Genomic DNA, 23,163 nt, shown 5'->3' with positions numbered 1-23,163 from the left:
CCTACCAAACTTATTTAACTTCCCCCCCCATATCATCACTTGTAGCCACAGCATTGTTTTTCAAATGAACCAGGAAAAAACACCACTAAAATCCATAAAACATGGATTAAACATAGCATGGTGCTAACGACTGACCTAGGGGCAGGGCGCTAGTCTGTGTGGAGACACATAAGCCCAGCTTCCTTCAGCTCCTGGTTTTCCAGGGCGGTTTCCCATCCGAATGCTGACCCAACATGACCCCGTCGAGTCTATGAGATCTGACAAGGGAACAGCCGAGGGTGGAACGGCTGCAGTGAACTAATGTGCCTCTTTCAGCTCCTATTGCGATCGCAGTGGTTAGCAATGCTGCAGCCCTCCTTCCTGCTGAAGATCACGTACAACGAAGGCATTTGGGGCTTTATAAATATCAGCATCATGTGCATTTTGAAACTGGTCTTTTAGAGTCACAACGGTTTAACTAGATCAGGCAATAAAAGAGTCAGCTTGCAAAGATATATTCACTGCAAATTTAAAGCTGAGCAAAGTATGAGCTTTATTTAATTATTTTTACAATAATTGCAAAGACTGGAGATACAATAACAGAAGTACTAATGCTGTCAAGCAGAAGCAGAATAGATAGGATGAGCCACCAGTAGAGCACAGGCTCCTATTTATTGCTAATTTATTTGTAATAAAAGATAAGCATATAGAAACCATAATTTACATTAAACTTCTTTTCGACAAGACATGATACTGCCAAATCCAGACAAGCAAAACAGCTAGTAACTTATTTAAACTGTATTTTCTTTGGGTGACACTAACAGTAAGGGGAAAAACCATAGAATTACAATTATAATCTAAAATAAGTATCAGCAATCCCTAGTGACTCTTCACTAATTTCCAGGGGATTTTAATGTATATGAAATCCAAAGCAGAAGTTCAAAGATGACCATCTAGTTACTTTCGAGAAGCATTCAAACAAGACACCAAATACAAAAGAAATACAATGGAAGAAATCACAGGGTAACACAGGGCTGAGTCACACACCCTGGTCAGAAAAGGAGGAGGCAAAGAGAGGAACGTAGTAGGGGCAGAGCCTTCATTAGAAAAGCAAAAAGGTTGCCTTTGGCTAAGAAAGAGGGCAGAGCCATGGCAAAGAAATTAAAAAAAGGAAAGGTTATCAGGAGTCCATGGCATATTATCACAGGATTGTTTTCATGACAAATTGCTCTCTTGGCACCGGCACGGCAACCGGGGTCAGCTGGGCACTTGAGCATGGTAATTCTCATGTCCTAAGCATAAGCATGGGGACAGACGGCAATGCATTTTCAACAGAAGCATCCTCTCTCACATTGCCAATCTTTATTACTTCATTGACATTTATTGTTTCAACACTGGAATTATGGGTGTAAGACTGCATGCTTTTAGATTCATTGGTATTTCAGACAACATTTCAAATATATCTGTTTTGTAATGTTGGGGCATCTCCTTCTACTATTAGTGCTGATGCCACAACAGAGTCCATCTCTCAAATTCTGTATATATTTGGGCCAACAGTACCAGACACAGTTAGGGAGATCTAGAAACAAAGTTTAAAATGTTGTGTTTTTTTCCTCTTGAGCTTTGAGATGGTTTTTAACCTTGGTAATGTACAAGAGTGTAGCAAGTGAAGAGCAAAAGCTTTTTAAATTGAGAGCTTTAAATAACATTCATTAGTAACTACTAAATCATTAGAATGACAATAAATAGAGCCACCAATCTCCCTTTGAGTTCCTTCACAAGACATGGAACCAACCATCACAATCAATGCAGTTTCTTGATTAAGAAAAAAGAAGGTAAAAATGGTGACTCCTTTCCTATGATGCACACATTCAGTTGTAGGATAAAAGATTAATGTTTATATGACACAATGCCAAATCACCAGGATAATTATGAATTATACCAAGCAATCATTTCACAAATCTCCTGGAACATCTCACTTATGACCATTATTCATGAGATAATGCATCAGGTTGCAATTTTTTATTTTTTCAGATATATTCGATTCCAGGTGGGATAAGAAAATGGGGGGGGGGGGGGGGAAGTTGAATTTTTTTTATTAAATACAAAAATGGAGGGGAAAAAAAGAGATTTTCCTAATATTTTCTAAAGTCTGCAGACACCAGTGAGAGATACTTACAGATTTATTTTTAAAATCAGCCCAAACACAAAATAGTAAACTGCAACAGCAAGGAAATTACACCTGGCTATCAACTTTAATTCAACATCAACTACAAAACATCAAACACCTAAGTGCCAAGAAACACCAAGTAAACAGCACTACAGTATTGAACTCTGAAATATATCTAAAGTATAGGGTTTCACATTATAAATTAAATAGTCTATGCATTATATAAACCTTTCATTTATCAAAAAGCACAGTTAAGGTTTTAGCAGGGCCAAATTCTGTGCAGATTTGCTCCCTGTCTAAACCTTTTAATTCAATACATCCCATAAGCTACTAAAATGCACTACTACAAATAAATGAGCACAGGATCGGTCCTACAAAATTCCTTATTATAAGTGGTACATTAACCATAAAGCTTACTGCGTCTGTTCTGCAATCCACACCATAAAGTACCTAGCAAAAGCAATTTAGGAAGTTTACACTGTTGTAGTTTGGAATTTCTTGACATAAGTGACTGATTTATTAATTTTAATGTTACATTAACAGTAATATTTGTATTTAGTGCTGTATTATTTCTGCCTATAAATTGCAATCCAGGAAGCATACAGTGGGAATTTGTACAATTAGGCAAGATGCCACATTCTCAAAGACTGTTCATCATGGAAAACCTCAATGTTCAAACAGGGAAAAAAGGAATAATAGAAGGTACTTTGGAATATTAATTCAGCAAAAGAAACTTTAAATTATAATATAGGCAGTTGTTGCACACAGATCCCCATCCTTTACTACAAGAAAGACTGCTTGCTCTTGAAGTGCTACTTTAAAATATCTTAGACAAATGAAAGCATCTCTTTAGTCAAAGTCCTAAAATGCTCTAAAATGGTACCAAAACTCTCTCACAGTACAAGGCCTAAAGTTTCCACTTTTCTAATTCAAGCAAACTAGAAGTGTCTATCCTGTTTTTGACAGTGTTCCCTGAGCTAGTGCATCATTCTTATGACCTTCTCCGGTACAGGTCAGTGAAGAAAGTAAATTTTACACTACCACCTTTCCTTTCTGGTACACTACTAATTCATCTGATCCTCTCGTAGTAGTATACCGTCCAGGAGCTCCACTTCTTTAATTGGGACAAGAAGACAAGATGGTAAAAACCTTCCAGTTTTGCTTGATAGTGCAGCTGGGTTCAAAGAGGATAATGAAAGAGGCACATGGTCATTGCTACATGACAGTTTAGCCCATGGGAGAAAGAACAGTTTAAGGCACCACCTTTTACCCCCTCTTATTTCCAACAAACACAACTGTCACTCTTCATTTCACATGCTCACAAGATGCTTGATGCTTTTTTTTTTTTGTCCTCATCCCCAAATACAGCTGCTCTCATTGCTGGAAGTACCAAAGCAGTGACATCTGGCTGTCCAGCAAAGCTGACACGGGCCTGGCAATGCATCAGTCACCAACACAAGGATGATGCTGCTAAAGCTGGTGCCACTTGCAAGAGTCAGATTTTGATTTCTGTGACTTGGTGAAATTGAAAGCAACAGCAGACACATAAATACAGCAGCTCTCTCCACATAGCCATTGGCAAATTATTTTTTTAATGCACATTCAAAAAAAAGAAGACAGAGCAAAAACTAGAAAGAAACCACTATGTGCAAGGGTACTTTTCACATCTTGCCTTTCTTCAGCACATCATTCAGCAGTCCTACTCTACTTTAGACTGAAAACCAGGCTACAGCTGTAGGTTTTGCACTGCATTGCCACTAGGGAAAGTATAGCTGTTTCTCCTCAGTTTAATTTCTCCTAGCAGTGTCTTTCAGCTTGTGAGTGTGTAACTTCTGACACGGTGTTTTGCTGCTGATTTTTAAGCCAGGTCAACATGTTCTCTAGACTAGATGGACCCTCAGTCCTTGTGATTCTGATTGAGATATTCGGTATGGTTTGAAGTACTAGATCCTTACAGCATACAGACTTAATGCTATTTTTATTGCATTGTTTACTTCTGTTATTTTACAAAAAAAAAATTAGAATCCAGAAGATATCTCCAGATACATGAGGAATTCTCTGGATTGTGACCCAAACAGAATTAGCTGTGAATTCTGAACTCCTTCAGCCATTTCTAGCAAAAGTGAACTCTTTTTTTCACTAAGCCTGGACTTAAGATGACCTTGAAAAACAACAACAAAAAAAAAAAAAAAAAAAAAAAAAAAAAAAGGAAGAAACAAGCAAACAAGGCTTTCCTTTTGCAAAGGACTTGGAAGTTGAGCTAACAAATCCCCCAGTCACTGGTTGCTCACATATATATTTTCTCTGGAGATTTGTCACATGGAAATGATGTACTGTGGAAATTCTTTTGAAAGGATATGCATTTCCCTAAAGGATTTTTAATGAGAATTTATTGCTCATGAAAAATTCAGGATTGGCAGCGCTTCAGTCTTCAGTTAACGATCTTTGTTTATTAACATAAAATGCATCACGCTTAACAGGAGTGTAACTTTCCCAACCAACGCATTAAAGCACGAAAGAATTCTCACTCCTTCAGTCTTATCCCCTGAGGGTGTCTGAGAGGGTGCTAGCCGAAATTTATATGGTTGTCCTCTATGAAATGAAGTCAGAACCCTTGTTTCACATAAAGCTGAAAATCATGGAAACAATTTTTCATAACCAAAATTACTCAGACATAAACTAACAGCAAGAAATGGCAGCAGACTGCTATTACTTCTCATAGCATCTACTCCTTCCACGCAAACCTCTTACCAGTATTGGAAGGTTTTTGCTTAGACCTAATCCTAATTGGTATTAAATTCCATAGGTAACATCCATGCAAATTGCTGATTCCGCATCCTGTTAGTAAATTACTACCTTTTGAAACTCAAAGAATTTTTGAGTGTGATGAAGGCTATAGGCAACTTGGTCTGTAAACCAGGGATCCCAGAAACACACCACCAAGCCACCTCTTGACTTTCTATGGAAATAAAAAGGCAGAAGTGGATTACTTAAGGAAAAAAAAGAAGCAAGTGCACAACTGAAGAAAAATGAGGTGTAAGGCACAAAACCCAAATACACTGTTTTGGACACTAAGCTCAACCAAACTCTTAGATCCCACTGCTGTCTTCGTAACTAGCTTTCCTTCTGCTCTGCCCGAGTGATACATCCAGCTCTCGTTTGTGAGAATGTTTAGAGAGATTTTTCTCCCTGTTCTCTACAAAGATTTTCAGGTTTGCTCTTATAATTCAAAGAACATATCTGATTTTGCTTCATTACTGGTTGACCTCTTACCTCTGTTTTCCACTCCTTTGTTCCCAGATCATCACAACACATTCCTGGTACTCTTTCTAACCCTTTTTTTGAGGGGGTGTTACACAGTGTGATGTGTTTTTATCCATCCAGAAAGCCCACAGCATGAGGACTTCTGTTTTTCCTAACAGGCTGCACTTACTATGTCTTTTCTCTTCCAAACTGTATTTATTGTGCGCTCTGTAACCTTCCAGTTGTCACTCATGTCCTGAACTTTAAAATACCTCGGAAAAATCATCCTTTTTTTTTGTAGACAAGGAACAAAATCAAGCAATTTTATTCTGTTTCACTTACTGAACTTCTCTCTTGACATTTTTTCTTCATGCAATTGTTCAATACTTAAGTATTCCGGCACAAATTGCTAGCAAATCTGCAATGACCTTCCACTCAAAGAAAAAATTCAGAAGAGAATCAAAGTTGCTCAGAAAGAGCCCTTTTCTTTACTGCTTAAACTGGTTTTTTTTGTTGTTTTTTGTAATTTCATTTTGCACCCTCAAGAATAAGAATACTATTCTATTAAGACCCAGAAGTACTGCTCAGTCAGGTGGACATCTTTCTGATGGGGACTATCTCCATTTTAAGACCAGAGGTAGCCGAAACTCAGATCAAGCCCCCAGAGTAGTGTTTTGTGTTGCAACCCATCTTTGCTTTGCTCTGTCAAATCACCTGAGAGATGAGAGAATTTCTTCTCAGATCATTTTATGGGAAATCAAATAAACTGAGTAGTGATATGCCATATCTGCACACTTCTAGACAGAGCACTGGGCACTAAGATTACTGTGTTACTAGAGCAGTAATACTTTGTACTCAGAAAACCATCAGAATGGATAAAAGCATATGCCAAACCGGTCTATCATACATATAAATATATATGCTCTCTATACAAGGGAAAATATCCATACGTAAACCACATAACTCCCATATTTGTGCTTCTAAATTTCCTCTCTGTGGTACAATGTGTAGAAGCTGCGGATGCCCAACAAGAAAATGTAGTAAAGGGCGTGGAGTTAAAAACTGAATGAATGCGTATGAGACAATTTATTTTTTTTAAAATACACTTTGCATCAACCACCAATGCAGAGAAAAAAAGGCTACTAAAATAATTTTTAAAAAAGTTTGCGGCATACTATTTAATAACTGCCCAATACTGAGCATATATGTTGAAATACTTGCTATATTTGCAACACTGCTATGAAATCAGCTACTTTGTTTTACATGTGTATATCCATGATCTCTATTATTAAAAGCATTAGTGCATCCATTCAAGCATTTGAATTTATACTGTATTATTGAAAAAATATTAAAACAATTATAAAGATAATATCCATTTTTTGTAATTCTGAAAGTAATAAGCATGCTTCATAGTTAAAGGACATTTGAGATAAGCTATGCCAAGATCACCTTTTGTAAAATTATCCACTTTTTGTAAAAATGTAAACCAGATGACTTGTGATTTAAGAGCAACAGGTCATTTAACGATGTGCAACAGTTGGTTCTTGGGCCACCTGCAAACAGCCACTGGCAGGAATGCTAGTGCTTAGCACAAATATGCACCCCTGAGGCACCTTCCAACAGGAATTCTAGCAAATGACAGATAAAATAAATGAAATAATTATTTTCTGAGAGCATTTCTCAAATGTCTACATAAAATATATTTTGGATGTACCAACAGGCAATAAATGCCACTTAGTTTTCACATTCAGGAATACAAACCTGTTTATTGATTGCAAAGATTTGGAGAGCAAAGGTGGTCAGAATTTTTTTTATAAGTCTCTGAACTTCAGTAACTTAATTAGTTTTGTGAAGAAAAAAAGAGGAAAACTCGTAACAGTGAAATTTTTTTTAATATATATTTAAGATGATACCATAACAAATTTTCTTGGAAAAAGTTATAAACTGCTGGGCTTCCCTCAGTCCTCCCCCTGGCTAGGCAACATGCTTCAGTATGCCTTAAACAAAATAATGTTCTCTAAACTGTGTCTCACTATGCCAGAAAGAAAAAAAACAGCCTGTTGAAAATCACTTTGAAGTATCCTTTGTAACCCAACACATGAATTCATATTCATGCAGCCTTACAGCAATAAAATCAGTTCAATGTTAATGATACAATTGTTTCTTCTATCACTCTGTCATACTATAAAAGAAGACTAGATAAAGTCAAAGGCAATGGCCTCTGGCTGATTTTGTGTTTTGACAAATTAGATGATTAACTGGAACCTCAAACTCAAGATTTGTTGGCTCAGCAAACCTAAAAGAAGAGATGAAAAGACTTGCTTTTAAAAGGACACAGATCTGCAGGGACCTCAGCCCAGACTGAGAGCTACCCAGAGAGCATTATTTGTACTGAACCAAACAGTGGCTGGCATACACACAGTCTAATTTTAATATAGAAATTATAGTTGTCACTTTAAATAATGGATGTAGCATATGGTAATATATGCAAAACACTCTGCAACATGTTCAAGTAGACATGGAGAAACTAAGTTATCAATGACAGTTTTACCACATAATATACTAGTCTAACACTTAATAACACTGAAAATGAAATCCAGAGCACATCAGACATTAGTGGAGCAATGACAGTATTTCTGTATGTATTTATGAAGCTATTTAAATTCACATATAGTCAAATCACAACCTCAGTGGTTGCCTGGGAATCAAACAGAGAAGACTGAATAGCAACAGGCACAAGATCCACCTGTGTTGCTCAAGTTGTTTTACTGAGCTTGGTTGAAAAAACCCTCACATTTGGTGTCCTGAACCTGCTTCAGTACAGCATCTTTAAAGCCTGCTCTCCGAATCTTCAATGAAAAAAAAGTCAGATGAAACGTGGGTACTGTCTAACCTTTCAGCTAGCACAGCTCAACAAAGTCAGGTCAGAACTGTTACTTAAAAATCTTCCAATTATTTGTGATGTGACTGAAAATCCTATTATGAAAAAGTGTATTGACATCATTCTACAAGTAAACACAACCGAAAAACAATTGCTTTCTGTCAAAAAACTGAATCAGGAAAGCAAACACCTTCCAGAAACCCCAAACTAAACCCTCTTGGGGCATTTTAAATTATTTTCCCAAAAGACATCAGCCAGATCTGCTTCACTAAGGAGGCCAGCTTCTCAAAGCTCAAGTAGCATCAACTTCAGTGGAAGTTCAATTTTAGCAAACAAAAGAAGATACAGGTGAATAAGTATTAAGATGTGCTAATGTTCAGGCATTTTCAAACATACTAAATGTATATTAAGAAATACTTAAAATATTAACTACTGAAGTATTAAAAGGGAAAGATTTTCAGCAGTTCAAATGCCAACCAGATACTTAGGCAAATTTGCATTTCCCCAGTTTCCACAACAAATAGCATGTTTTGAAACCAATTTGATGTTTGAATAAAGCTCCTTGCCACTTTTCACAACAGAAAGATTCCGCTGTTGTATCTGGGTAATGAACTGTGTTCTGAAATGACTTACTATAGTCATCACCACAGCCAGCTGCACCACTTCAGCAGGAAGCAAAATAAAAATCACACTCTGTGCTTGCACAGCATCACCACAAGTATTTACAGAATCATTTACAGAATCAGGAAAAAGTCTGTGTCAAATCAACGTATTGATTATTTCAAAATTTAATTCCCCAGTCAAAAGCTATAATAAGAAAATAAATCCAGTAAAGGGCATTTGCCAATTAAGTAAGTGAACCTAATCTTGATTTGAAGTTACTGTGATATCAGAGATCATAAAACTAGAACCACATTTTAAGTATCTATGTTAATAGAGTAGGAAGAAAAACAGCCATATATAAAATTGGTGATATACTCTGTAGATAAATCTCCTGTGACATTACACGGCCATGCCTTTAGTTTGTATGATATCAAAACAGCTGAGAGAAAATACATACATGGGCATTTTGAATTTTTGCTGCTTAAAATTAAGGTACACATTTACCTTATATTCAAAGGTTAAGAATGAGACTGCAATAAGTGCCTACTTTAACATCCACCACCAATAATTATAAGTTTTCTTAAAGAAAGCCAACAGAAGCAATGTCCTCAACACCCAGGGTTCATTAGCAAAATTCTAACAGTGGCTCTTAACAGTATTTTACAAGAGTGCAAAAAGAACTGAGCTTTTCCTAACTCAGGGGATCAATATCTAAGAGATGTTTGCATTCACTTCCCTTTCTGAAAGTCCCAAAGCAGAACAGAATAGCTTCTCCTTTTTCATCATGTTGCAAGAACAAGCATATTTTGATACGCTAAGATACTTCCATGTTGACATATTTTTCTTAACGAGATACTGTCTTAATTAGTTTCATCTATCATTTGGAGGTTATCTAAAAGACATGTTAAAGGATTTTTTTTAATGAAGCAGACGAAAACCATATGTTTTTAGATTGCATATCATTCCTTACTATAAAACCAGTACCTGCTCATTACTGCACATCCCATAGGAAGTTTCCATAGTTGACAATGAAAGCTGTTATCATCTAATTTCACATGGAAATGAAATGCTAGGATTTTAGTCTGCATGAAATACCCACATATTCATCCCTTCACAGAGCACTGTCAGTGAAAACGCATGACCAAGACACAAAAGGTCTTGCTCCGTTCTGGCCATGAAGGTAAGGCTTTGCACTGGCAGCTCTTCTGCTGGCCTCTGTCTACACACTCGGCATCAATACAATGTCCCAGGGTGTTAGAAGATTATACAGCTACTTGCTAAATGCAAAGTTATTTTAGCTACCACATTCATGCTTTTTTCACAGTCTCAGATGTAGGAAAAGATAAACTCTCAAGGTACATGAGGTCTATCAACAGCTACTTTCCTCCAGTACTGTCTTGTGAAAACACTGTGAAAAACTATTTATAGACAGCATTTCTGTATGCACCTATAAAAAACTATAGCTTTACTTAAAAATTCAAAGCTTCCAGACTCTCAGAACTGCAAGTGACAAATAGAGAAAATTATTTTCTAGACAGGTACTGAATAATTTCCATTTTCCCCTTTATACAGGTCATGGTCTATAAGGCTTCCCAAAGAAATACTTTCTTTAAAAACAGGGATATCTTTTAGAGCATTGCCTGTAACAACAGCAACTAACTTTCCTTAGAAACATTTTTCCCATAAATGCACACAACTGCCTCAGTGTCAAAGGTATTAATAAAGAAAAGTATTTTAAAATGTTAAAAAAGTATGTCCATCATAACAAGCAGCAATTTAATACTTAAAACAGGGAGCCAGATGGCTGGTTTCAGTCAGCCATTTCCACTGATGTGCATCTAATCAGCTGAGTTACCTCAGATAAATAATTAGCCTGGATTTTTAAGAGAAAGACAATGATGGAGCAGGATAGCTAGAGCTGGAGATCAGCAGGGTTTAGAAATTACTTAAGGCAGGGGTTTGCCAGCCCTTGGCAGGCCAGAGGCAGCAGGGCTCAGCCCCACTCCCTGGGCCAGCAGGATGATTCGGGCACCTGCTGGAAGGGCCAGTGGCCCAGCAGGACCTGCAGGACATTCCTGCAGCCTCGGCTGCAATCCTCCAGCTGGGCTCTTAATGACCTCCCCAACGCCCTGCTGCCTCCTGAAAGCCTGTGATCCCTGCAGCTAGAGCACCGGTAGCCTCAGAGAGATAAAACCTCTTTTGCAAGTGCCTAGCTGGCCAGCTACAAATCAGGCAGGCAGAGTATTACTAGAGAGGAAGGGGAAGAAAATGTTCTCTCTGCCACAAGGCAAAATGCCCTTCTGACCCTTCAGACTTTTAACTTATTTATACCTTCTTCAGTAGAGTCCTTCAGCCACCATCACACTCTGGCTGGTGTTTTTCATTTTTAGGTTATAAATCTGTTCCTTCCTCAATGGTCAGAGGATTTTCCCAGGAACTCACTGGCCAACCATCAAATGGCCACACTGAAGGGCAGAGCCAGGCTTTCACCTACGTAACTGTACCCCTAATACCCATGTGTCTACGCCTGTATTTTATTTCCTCCACATCCTCTCTTTCTCTAGTTCTCCAAAGCATACTGCTTTTTCACAAGTATTTTTTACACTGCTGAAGCCAACAAATTTTCACCAATTCCAACACATGTGTTTTGGTGACAGTTCTCCCAAGCATACTTCGTTTGACCCTGAAGTCAGTGACTATGGTCAAAGCGATGTAGTAACGTCTGCGTACCGTCCCTTGACATCACAGAAAAGGACAAACCTGGGGAGCGAGAGCTGACCTTAAAATCTCTGGAGAGGTTAGAGCACAGAGGGTGTCGGGGGAACGTGGTAACAGCAGCTGGATCCGTAACTACAGAGAGGAAACAGAGCTCCTTCCATTATATAAATAGAGAGAATGAGAAAAGGTGTCATAAATTTACACAAATTGCTCAAATAATACAACCTGAGTACTCAAATACTCATTTCTGCTTCAGCGATCTATGGGAAATGTGCAGTTTGAGCTGGTAATACAACCACATGTTAATGACTCCCTGAACGAGCCCCAACTTTGAAACGGTGAGCCCTGAAGCCTCATTGCATAGTGAAATGAAGACATTACCCATGCTAACCTCAAAAAATAATCTCATGCTCAATGCTTGTTTTTACACAACATACTGCCATAGTATTTACTGCCCTTTTTATGTTCTTCTATACACAAGAGGCACAAAAAATTGTTTTTATTTTAAGCCAGTGAAAGTTTTAGAGCTTTTCTGACAGGGATTTTTTTTTTCATTTCATTTTTAAAAGGAATTAAAAATTTAGATCACAATATCCAACATGAAGAAACAATGAAAGTCAGTGCCAGGCTTGCTTATTCTCAGAAATAAAGTTAAGCAGTTTCAGGACCTTGTCTTTTGAGCATAGATTGCATTCTAGCATATCAGATGCTGCAGTAATGGGATTTTGTAAATCTGAAACACATTCATATTATGTACACAAAGAAATCTCTTGATGTTTTACTTAGTTTAATGGTCTTTTTCATCATATGTACCCACCCATGCCCCCCTGCTTTCAACAGCTAATAACCAATACATCTGATGAAAATTAATTGTCTTGACAGCTTGCATAAAAACTATAAATGTCCAAAGGAAAAATGCTGTGGCAGCATTTTCTTTCTCTGTAGGACAGTAGCTATGGAAACTATCTTTAGAGGCCAACTGGCCTTCATCCCAGTACAACACAAAAAAAAAATCAAAATGCTACTTTCACTGGGTTAGTCAGTGGCACCAGTCTTAATTATCAACCCCTACAACACTGCCACATGTTAGCTAGAGCAAAACATTCATTGATTTTGTTGGGAGCAAAGCTCATATGACATTATAGTACTATTACAGACTTAGATAATACAGAGCCTTATGAACTGTGCTCAGATCGATAATTATTATGATAACCTGTTATAAAGAACATATAAAACTAGACACATATCTAAAATATCAATGTGCAAGTTATCCATTTTCTTAATAGAAAATATTTTGTTATTTATTATGATAGAAATAATTTAGTCATCCTCGGGTAAATATTTTCCATCAGAGGAAATCTCTAATTTTAGTTAACTGTCACATTTCACTAACTGAAACTCCTAACTTTTTTGAAGGGTTTTATCTCATATACCTAGCCTGAACAAAAGCTGTAAATTCTAATAGTCAGACAAAATCATAATTTTTCACAAATGCTAAGAGATTATGAAGGGTTTTTCTCTCAAAAAGGTAAGACACAAATGAGCCAGAGGTTGACTATTGCAAATGCATGTGGCAACTTCCATCACCAACCACAGAAGAGTTCCTAGAACAGGTCACTAACAAGGCTCTCAAACTTTTGAAGAAATATGTCTTTCACCTAGAATGGTATTCAAAAAGTAGTGAAAGATTCCAGTCACTGAGAAACCTACCTATAAGGAAGCAAGCCAGAGTATACCTATAGCTCAAGTATACATACATTTCCATTTGCAGAGGTTGATACTTCACTCAACCATACGATTTGGCAACACTGTGGCACTCCAGTACCTTTCTTCAGGTTTTTTGGAAAACTTCTTCTGCCCACAGCAGCAATTTTTATTTAAATGGCTTATGGGGACTACCCAGGGAGAATAAATTTATACAGATCAGGTTTACTTTCCATCAGGAGCCAAACTCTTCCCAGTGTCACATGACACTAGCTGAGTGTGGGTCTACTGGGGTCTATGGAAATGCAACATCTTGAAGGATCTGGCTTGAAACATTAGTACTTTGAAGCACACTACAAAAAACAAACATGAGGGTATGATTTGCAGGCTAACGTACCAAAAGAGGCACTGGCCTGGCTGTTAGCCAGTTATCCTGGTAACCACTGAGCATCCACAAATCAACGCTGATTGCATTCAAAGAAGTCTATGTGTATTGGCAGAAGATAACTAAAAAGCTGGGCACGTGCCCAAAACACAGGATACCTATGAAACTTCAAAAGTTCGTTTAGCTCACAGACTACAATCACTGTTATTCATGGATGTCTAGATCTCCATCCTGCTGCTTCCAAAGAGAAGTTATGTTTCATCTCCTTGCTTCAAGAGGATCTGCTTGTAAGAGCTTAGACACAGGCAGGCTGCACCCACAGCAGGCCTGTGTTGGTGTAGCTCCATTTTGCCTGGTGCAGATACACTTCTCTAAACCAACTACTACACTGGCCAACTCATTGTAAATTGAAGCCAAGCATGCTACTTTCAAGCCATTAAACCAATACAGATTATTATAAATATCAAGCAGGTCAAGACCACATTCTCTGCTGCCTTTTCTCTCACTCATAAGTAACGCTGAAATTGTGACCCCTGCAGGTCCCTCATCAGGGTGGTACAGCCATCCCTTCAGGGTGGTACAGCCATCCCTTCAGGGTGGTACAGCCATCCCTTCAGGGTGGTACAGCCATCCCTTCAGGGTGGTACAGCCATCCCTTCAGGGTGGACGAGGAGAGGTGCCACAGCTTCCCAGGACAGCCCCAGGGAAAGCCCACACAGCATCTTCTGGCCACCCTACTGTCTCCTTGTAACTTTATCCACAACCTTCACCAATTTTTCAGGTGCTATATGATTTTCAACTGATGAAAGCTTCTTTCTCTTACTAGAAGAAAGAAGATCTTGGAGCTGTATTTACTAAAGTCTAGCAATTAATGTCCGTTCCCTCTTTTCAATAAATTAGCACTGTGTTGAACAGCTTTCTCTATAAAGCAGTGGATGCAGTATCCCAGAAATATGTATTCAGTTGCACTGTATATGAGGTAGTCAAAGAAATAAATTAAGACCTTCAATGCAGTCTTAATTCAAATTGTTTCACTGGTTGACTGCTCATCTCACCATATGGGAAGGGAGCTTTCACATTTCCTACCAGGCCTCACTGATGGAATATTTTGCAATATCACTGTAAAAAAAAAAAAAAAAAAAAAAACCACAAACAAAAAGAGGCAAGTTATCTGAAGGCAGAGAGAGAAATTCACTACTGATCCAAATGGGAAGAGGGTGCAGACACCCAGTTACAGAGCTATGATTTCAACCTGTCATCTGGCAGCTCTGCATCTGAAATATTGGTTGGGGGGACTGGAGGGAAGAGGGCCATGCCATGCTTAGATCCCCTCAGCGCCATCAATAAATCCATGCCTGGCAGGAACTATGGATTATATTTTAGATCTAACTATAGTTCTCGTTAATTTACCTGTTACCTTTATATAGATTTATCAGCATAAGTTTGCAGCAAAACACATCAGAACTATTTATTAGATGCCTCATGCTGAGGTTTGATCCAGCTGCTACTAAACAAGCCAGGTTATGTTTCAACTAACTTGGATGTGACTCAAAAATATGTGTTCCATGCTGTCGTCATAAAAAAAGATAACATTAACAGAGCTGAAAGGACAGACAATAGGGCTTATGTGCCAAAAGCCCAACTTCTTTTCCCGTGTTAATCTCATAAGAGACACCCATGACTGAAAACCTTGTCTTGCCTTAAGACTATCACAGCTACACCAATGTCGAGTGAAGATGTTAAGGAGATTAATCCAAACTCTAATAATTTTTATCTAAGTATTGCTATAAATATCTTTTAGAAAAGCCTTTACATGACAAGGGAGAGATAAACTCACATACTGATAAATCCCAACCCAGCCAACCTTCACCCTAGCACAAAATCCAAAATCAGCCAACAAAATGCATGATAAATACCCAAGCATGTTTTCATTACTCTATGATGTAAATCCATCAGGGACCACTGCTATAATTTGTTTTACATTAAGTGCATACTACACCAATGGGTTACAGCGTTAGCTTTTATCAAAAATATTTTTAACTAGCTATGAAAAATTTGGTCCTTTCTCTGATGCAAGTGTCTTCACCTCAGAAAACAAGTCCCAGTAAAAGAAAAGATTTCTAACACCTGTTAATACACTTTCTCTCCTCCAGTTTTACAACTTGGTTTCCTCTCTCACAACATGCTGTTGCAGATCCCAATATCTTTCTCTACTCCTGCTTTCACACTTCCTAACATCTGTACCATGAATCTCAAGACCTGACAGCCTTTTTTATTCCTTTAGTTCCAACACTTTCCTAGCACAGCTTTAAAAACTTAATAGAATATCCCTTTGCAGAGAAGTAATTTTTACCTTTGATCAATTCCTGCAAATGTACAGTTCTCTTCCCAAACACAACTTCAATGTTTCCTACCAAGAGGAAGTAAATCAAAATCCCACAAGGCCATTTTCTTTTTTCTCACCTACCAAGATGGTGTTGATCTCCCAGTCCCTCCTCTCACCCGTTCACATTGCCTGCCTTACTCTTCCTTAGAGTTCTGCTGGCCCTGGTTCCTGTTCCTTGCCATACAGGTCTATCAGAATCTTTCCTGGCTTAAAAAACCAGCAGAGTCATCCTTGGTCCTGCTTCATTCTATGGGATCACTGAACACGGTCTAGACTAACTCATCCTCACCCATTGTCATCCACGTCTTTCCTAGCAAAATACCAGAAACAGTGGTCAACCCTCTATGAGGCTGGACTCCTCAGGAACCAACTCCCAGATCCTCATCAGGGAACCACGAAGCCCCACAAATCCTAGCTCAAACCAGGAGTTCCTTTACATGGAGTCTGGAGCTGGAAACCTTGGTAAATTGAAATGCTGAGGGGCACTTTTTAGGTGAAAACTTCTTTTCTGTCAACATTTAAGGTCTTGAGCACATCACTCATGATCTTATAGATTCCCTCCTGCAGCTGTGCACCAGAACAACCACCAGTGTACCTCAGATAGAACATAGATGCAAAGTCCCTAGCAGTTGACTCCTTGGTGCATGCCCAGGACCAACAGCTGGTGCAACCTTTTAGGTCAACTGGGAGACAAAGTGAAGGTGATATCCTGGACCCACAAAGTATCATAGCAAGTTCTTTTCTTATTTTTGCCATGTCAGTTAACAATACCAATGCACCTGTTGAGTCCTTGGCTAGGCCTCTACTACAGCACCAATTCAAATGTAAATATACTTGTTTTAACAAGAGTGAGTGTTAAAAAAAAAAAAATCAAGCCATAGCAGCATACTAAAATACAGTAATTATTCATTTACATTAGGTAAGTCTGAAAACAATGACTGGATACTGATACTAACTCATCTACAAGATGGTGCTCTAGCAGTAGGAGTAAAGCCAATGTGATCTGGGAGAGAACCCTGCAGTAAAACATACTGCTAATTGTTCCTACTTCATAAACTACTAATACCTATCTACAGCTTAGATACCAGAGGCATTCCCAGGAGTCCCCTGTGGTACCACATGTGATATTCACGTGAAAAAATATTTTTATATGCTTGAAAGCTGGCATGTCAGATTCCCATTAACACCAACAGGAATGGTTATGACTCAATCTCATTTTCAGTAGCCACCAGGAATCAGATTACTGCAGATGTCAGGAAGGCCAAGACATACCACATGTTAAATATGGCTCCACTGGTAGCTTTGGGCTTCTCCCAAACTCAACAGAAAGATGTGTTTACTGCACTGGCTTTGGCTTACATTCTTCTCTTACCACATTTTACACAGCTATGTTCTTATTCAGGACACAGCTACCCTTCAAGTTGCAGTAAGCCATCGGAGTCATCACTGTACAAACTGCAAGTCGGCTTTTATACCTGAGAGTAGGAACATAGGACAGAATGCAGACATACACAGTGGGCATGAAGAAGAGGTACACAGGCAACTAGTTCAAAGAAAGAGAAAGGGAAAGAAATAGAAGAGTTCTGTAAAGGCCAACATCTACTGCCACAGAAATTACTGCATTTATGTCAATGCAACCTGAAATTATCACTCTAAAGGCTTAAAGCATACAACTCACCTCCAGAAAAAAGAACCACTCAGAATAAGGAAGTGGTATACTCAGTCACAAGCAACTTTATTATCATCAAATATGCAATGGAATAAGGATTTCATCTTCCTGTAGTGGCTTAGATCAACAACATAGTCAAAATCTTGGCACGGAGAAGAACTGAAAAGTCCAAAGGATTCAAGTGAACATAATGAGAGCAGCCCTATTGTCTATTTAGAACAACACAGGCCACCAGGAGCCAAGAGTATATTTAAAGGCATTTATACACAATGCAAGGAAAGTTATCAGAAGACGGAACAAAGATGTGCATGGAAAGCAACTGGTAAGTGTTTGGCTCAGATACTCAGAACCACATGGATTTAAGAGAAATCCTAAGAAGAGAGATGAAGGAGAGAAGAATGCTTCTTTTTGTTCATTCACAGATACAGCAGTGTTGAAAAATTTGTTTCTGTGATATATCAAACTTCTTTTTCCACCTCTTGGTTTTTCCATCCTGATCTTACTTGCATCCTGATTATTCTGAGGAATAATTTATGTTTCTGATGTGAACTGTCTGTGCACACACCACAGCAAAAGCGGTAGAAGTACTTGACTCTCCTTTATGAGCCATTAATTTCTGTATTTTAAAGATTCTCCCCTTCTGAAAAAACCTTCCCATTTTCATTTCAAGGCGTAAGTATAGAAGAAAAATAAATTCTCAAAGAAGTAGAGAACTCCAGGGTCTCTGACTTTTAGAACAATTTTGCATAGAGTCTTGCTGGCAGAACACCCGGTCTTTCTCTTAATGTTTAAATCATTTGAATATATTTTTAAACAAAAAAAGATTTTTTAAAAATTCCATCCACATCAGTTTGGGACTGTATCCATCATCTACTATCAATTCTTTGGTCATTTCTAGAAGTTTCCATTACACAATGTAAATGAGTTCTAAACATCAAAGAGTTACAAATGATAAAGAGAATTTTGCTGTAGTAATCCCTCCAGACCTTCAGAATGGAAGCATAAATGCAAAACCTACCAGGCTTCTGGTTGATGTTTTTATAGGAATATTATTAAAATTGCCTTTTCATCATCTGATTTCTGAGTAGTGGCAATTCTGCATTAGCGTTCTGACAACCTCAACTTCACCTCAGTGCAGTTCCAGGTGAAAAAAAGAGGCCTCAAACTTCCAGGGAAACATAAACCAAAAGCATGAACACAATTCCCACTACTTAATACCAGTCCCAACCCAGTTCCATCACATTATGTGATCACATTTCAACTAAATAACAAAACTGATAGCAGCTACCTACCCTGAGAATGGGAGCAAAGCAAGAAGGGTTTGAGTTGGTTTGGGTTTTTTTGTATGGCACCTCCTTGCAATCTTTAATCCTGTGAACAGTTATACATACGCTTAACTTTACATGCAGAGTAGTCTATCTATTCAATGCTGTAACTCGAAGGTTAAGCAGGTGTGTAACTGGTTGCAAAATCAGGGTCTTAAATGGGAAATTAATCAGTGTAAGAAACGGATTTATGCACAACACCTGGCTGCTGCTGCTGAGCTTATCTGTGTAGGGATTTATCTGGCCAAGTCAAGCAGTGGTGTAGCAGTTAACACTCTACAACAGTTGTAACTAACCCTACATAGCACAGAAGTGGAGAAGTTAACCATTAATAATTACTACAGAAAAGGAGGTTCTTTGCTTAAGAAAAAAAGGTGACACCAAGTACCTACAAAGCATATGTTAATACTTCACTCCAGCAAGAAAAACTTGTCAATAGGTGTGTGCTACATGCAATTAACAACAAAAATGCAGATGAGAAATCTGAAGCGGGAATAACTTTCCTAGGAAACTCTCTAAAAACACCAAGGTACACTTAAGAGACGGGATTGAAAAAGCCAAAAAGTACAACATGTAATACTTCTGAGCTGAAGGATATAATGTTCCTGTCCAGAATGTTCAGTAAAAGAGGAAACTACACAAGAAATGCCAAAACCATCCTGAAGGTTTGATCTTTTCCATTAGAGCATCAGAGCTCTGCACTGAACTTCCAAGCCATCCTTAATGATCAGTGCACCAGGCGCTGGGGGGGACCACACCATATGGCTCACTTTAACCGCGTAAATTGTACACTCTGACATGAATGAAACTGCTCCAAGTACACAGTCAATCACCAGTTTCAAGGATTTGGAGGAATGGGGATTACACCGTGTGCTGCAGCCACCTTGGGAACAAGCGGGGCTTCAGATGGGACAAAGCAAAAATCAGGCTCAAGCTTCTGTTCCACACGTCTGAAATCCACTGGGTCACAACAAGTTCTGGAGTGCTTTAACCTGGATGACTCAAAATTTTATTATTTTTAATGCAACAGCAATCTAGTAATGTGCTTTTACATACTGCTTCCCTGAACAGCATAGCAAATTTCAAGTTTTAAAGGAAACCTGTAAATCCACAGCAGCAGTGGCCTGATGACGTTTTAATTCTTGCAACTGGCCAACCTCATCTAATGCCAGTGGCATTAATCCCAGTGTTCACTAGCAAAAGGAACTAAGTCTTGGTAAATTCAACTCGGGTTTTGGTCACTTTAATCCTGAAAGGGAATACTGTACTTCGCTTATATGATTTGTTTCCTCTTTTAACGAGAAAAGGAAAAACATTTGTGGTATTCAAGGACAAAAAAATTAAAATATGTACTTTTGGTTCATCACCAATGACCAGCATCAAAATTTACCAAAAAAATTTCTCAACATTCTGATTACTGCCTAGTTATTCCCCAACCACATTTAAAAACCTAGCCTGCCCTTTCCAGTATTTCAATGCAATTTTTATTGACCTACTAACCTGTAACTCACGGAAGCCTGGAGCTAAGAATGTAATAATGGCTAGCAAATACAAGTCTCCAAACAGAGTGTAATAACCTTAAGTAAACTACTGCCAAGCAAAAGTCCTGCAGATCAAACAGTTCCCACGAAGCCTTATGCTATTAACTAGCAAAGAAGTCCCATGATATCTCCATAACCATGCTCAATAACAGAGCACTGTGCTTCTGTTTACTTACATAGCTTATCTGCAATCCAGTAATGTATACAGTCAATCCCTCAGATGTAAATCACTTGTCTATTTAATGTTACTTCACTTGTTAAAAAAACTTTGCTAGCTTTCCACTGATAAACAAGGGGTTCATCTGAAATATCAATTTTTAAGGGATGGACAGTGGACATTTGTAAACCATTTCAATTGGGGAGTCAGTTTGATATCGTTACGCAGAAAGAACTGCAAACGTACGGTTAGCAACAGCACGGTATTTATGTGGCTCTGCTTTTTTTCCTACAGGGAACTGCAAGGCCCACTCACACTTGTTCTACCTTATTTCAGTCATTTCCCGGGTCAACCCACCTCAGGTGGACCGCGGCTCTAACACCTTACTAAAGCCACCAGAATCAACAACCAAAAGCCTCATGGGAGAGCAGTGGGTCCCTTCGCACTCTGCGTTTATTTTACACCCTGTTCCTTTGCATACTTTGATCTGAACTCATTTCGGAAGGAGCTCTTTTTCCTGCCTAAGGTACTTGTTCCATCAGTACAATCTCCTTCCAGTGACTCGGGCAACGCGGGGGAGTCAATCTTTAAGCAAACTGGAAGAGCGATGAAAAAGCACTAAAGCTCGCTAGGATGCTCCTGACGGAGTCACAGCACAAGGCGAAAGCCCGCTGTCCCCGAAGCAACAGGGCTCAAACGCCGCCACCGCCGGTTTCCCCCCCCGAGGCTCAACGAGGAGACGAGAAGCACCCGCCCTGCACTCTGCCCCCGGCTGAGGCGGGGCTGGGACGGCCGCGGTGCGGGGAGGGGGGGGCCGCTCTCCGCGGCCTTCCGCGGGGTCCCGCGGCTCCCCGGCCGGCGGCCGCAGCAGCCCGGGCTCGGCTCGGCGCTGCGGCGGGCGCGGCCGCCCCGGGCTGCGTGGCCGGCGGGGCGGGGAGGAGGCCGGGCCGGCGGCGGGGACCGGCGGCAGGTGCCTCCCCCCCGCTCCACGGGCCGCGCCCGGCACCGCGCAGCCCCCGGGCGGGGGAGCGGCGGGCGCCGCCGGGGCCGGCGAGGGGGAGCCGGGGAAGGGGAGGAGACCGGGGCGGCGGCGGGGCGGGCAGGAGGCGGCGGAGGCGCGGCGGGCAGGTGAGGGAGGGGAGGCGCGGCCGGCTCCTTACCTGCTGGGCGGTGGGGCATGCTGCGGCGGGCGGGGGCAGCGCGTCCCGGCGGGCCGGGGAGACACCCCCCCCCTCCGCCGCCCCCCGCCTGGGCAGAGCGGCTGCCGCCCCCCGGGCCGCCCCGCCGCTCGCCTCTTCCGCTTTGTTCCGCCGCGGCGGCTTCTCCTCCCGCTCCCGCCGCAGCCGCGGGACGCGTAACATGTGCCTGGGGAGGGCGGGCGGGCGGGCGGGGGGGGGCGCCCGGGGTGGCACTTTCGGCGGGGCGGGGAGCGCGGCGGCCGGGCCCCTCCGCCCCCGGCCCCGCGGAGGAGCGGGGCTGTCAGATCCAGCCCATCTGCCGCGATCGCAATCGGTCGCAAGTGAATGGCTCCGGCAAATCTGCGCCGGCAGCAGGGGCTCGCCGCGGCGGGGAGGAGGAGGAGGAGGAGGAGGCGGCGGCGGGGGGGTGGTGAGCCGGGCGGGGGCGGCCATTGTCTGCGGCGGCGGGGCCGGGGCCGCCGGGCTCCCCCGCGCTGGAGCTGCCCCGGCGACGGGGCGTCCGGCCGGGCGCGGCGGCATCGCGGCGGCCGCCCCTCAGGCCGGCCCCGGCCCGCGCAGCGCGGGGGCAGCGCCGAGCTGGAGCCGGTCCCGCTCCCCCCGGCCGGCCCCGGGAGCGGGAAGAGGCTTCAGGTGAAGGGGGTTGGCAGGTGTGCGCGGCACGCTTTTAAACCCGCGTGGAAAGCCGATTCTGAATAATCACTGAAAGCCTTCTCTTTGATCTGGTCGTCAAAAACCGGCAAGTAAAAAATTTTGCCCGGTTACAATAGATCACACCGGGGCGTGATCCGGTTATCTGCAGGCACAATACATGGAAGAGAACTGAAGTGTAGGGCAAGCAAGAGCTCAGGCAGGATTTTCTGGTTTAATTAGAGAAAGTGTGAGAGAGGTCTTGGAAGCAAAGTGAGAAAACCTGGGATGCTGCAAAGGAGAGGTGGCAGGGCATGCTGGAGTACCCAGTGGAGTTCAAGAGACCAGGAATCACAGGGTGCAGAGTGATTCATTATGCTGAGACAGGAATTAAAGGCCAGAGCTGTATCTGAGGATCAGAGACAAGAAGTACTGGAGAAATAAAGCTTCAAAAATGAAGGTGGCAGGAGTTTTTCTGGATTTTTATTTGAAGGTTTCTGAGCAGAGGAGCGATACACTCTCAAGAATGAATAAATAATTAGAATTAAATACACTACCAGAAATAATGCTCAGATT

At 40.9% G+C, this 23,163-nt stretch overlaps 1 protein-coding gene across 3 annotated transcripts in view; it reads right to left on the bottom strand.

Annotated features, from left to right (window-relative positions):
- NCKAP5 (NCK associated protein 5) overlaps nucleotides 1-22,081 on the bottom strand; it is a 254,198-nt gene extending 232,117 nt beyond the window's left edge. For 2 of the 3 annotated variants that reach the window (XM_074910864.1, XM_074910866.1), the window contains exon 1: nucleotides 21,922-22,075. The gene's annotated coding sequence lies outside the window, so the exon portion shown is untranslated. Of the gene's footprint in view, nucleotides 1-21,921 lie in introns of all 3 variants that reach the window. The other variant, XM_074910863.1, reaches the window with a different exon arrangement.
- Between the last annotated feature and the right edge of the window lie 1,082 nt (nucleotides 22,082-23,163).

The sequence above is a fragment of the Athene noctua genome, chromosome 7, assembly GCF_965140245.1.
Source record: "Athene noctua chromosome 7, bAthNoc1.hap1.1, whole genome shotgun sequence".
Lineage (NCBI taxonomy): Eukaryota > Metazoa > Chordata > Aves > Strigiformes > Strigidae > Athene > Athene noctua.
Note: the sequence above shows the minus strand (reverse complement) of the source record. Positions and strands in the feature narration are given on the sequence as shown.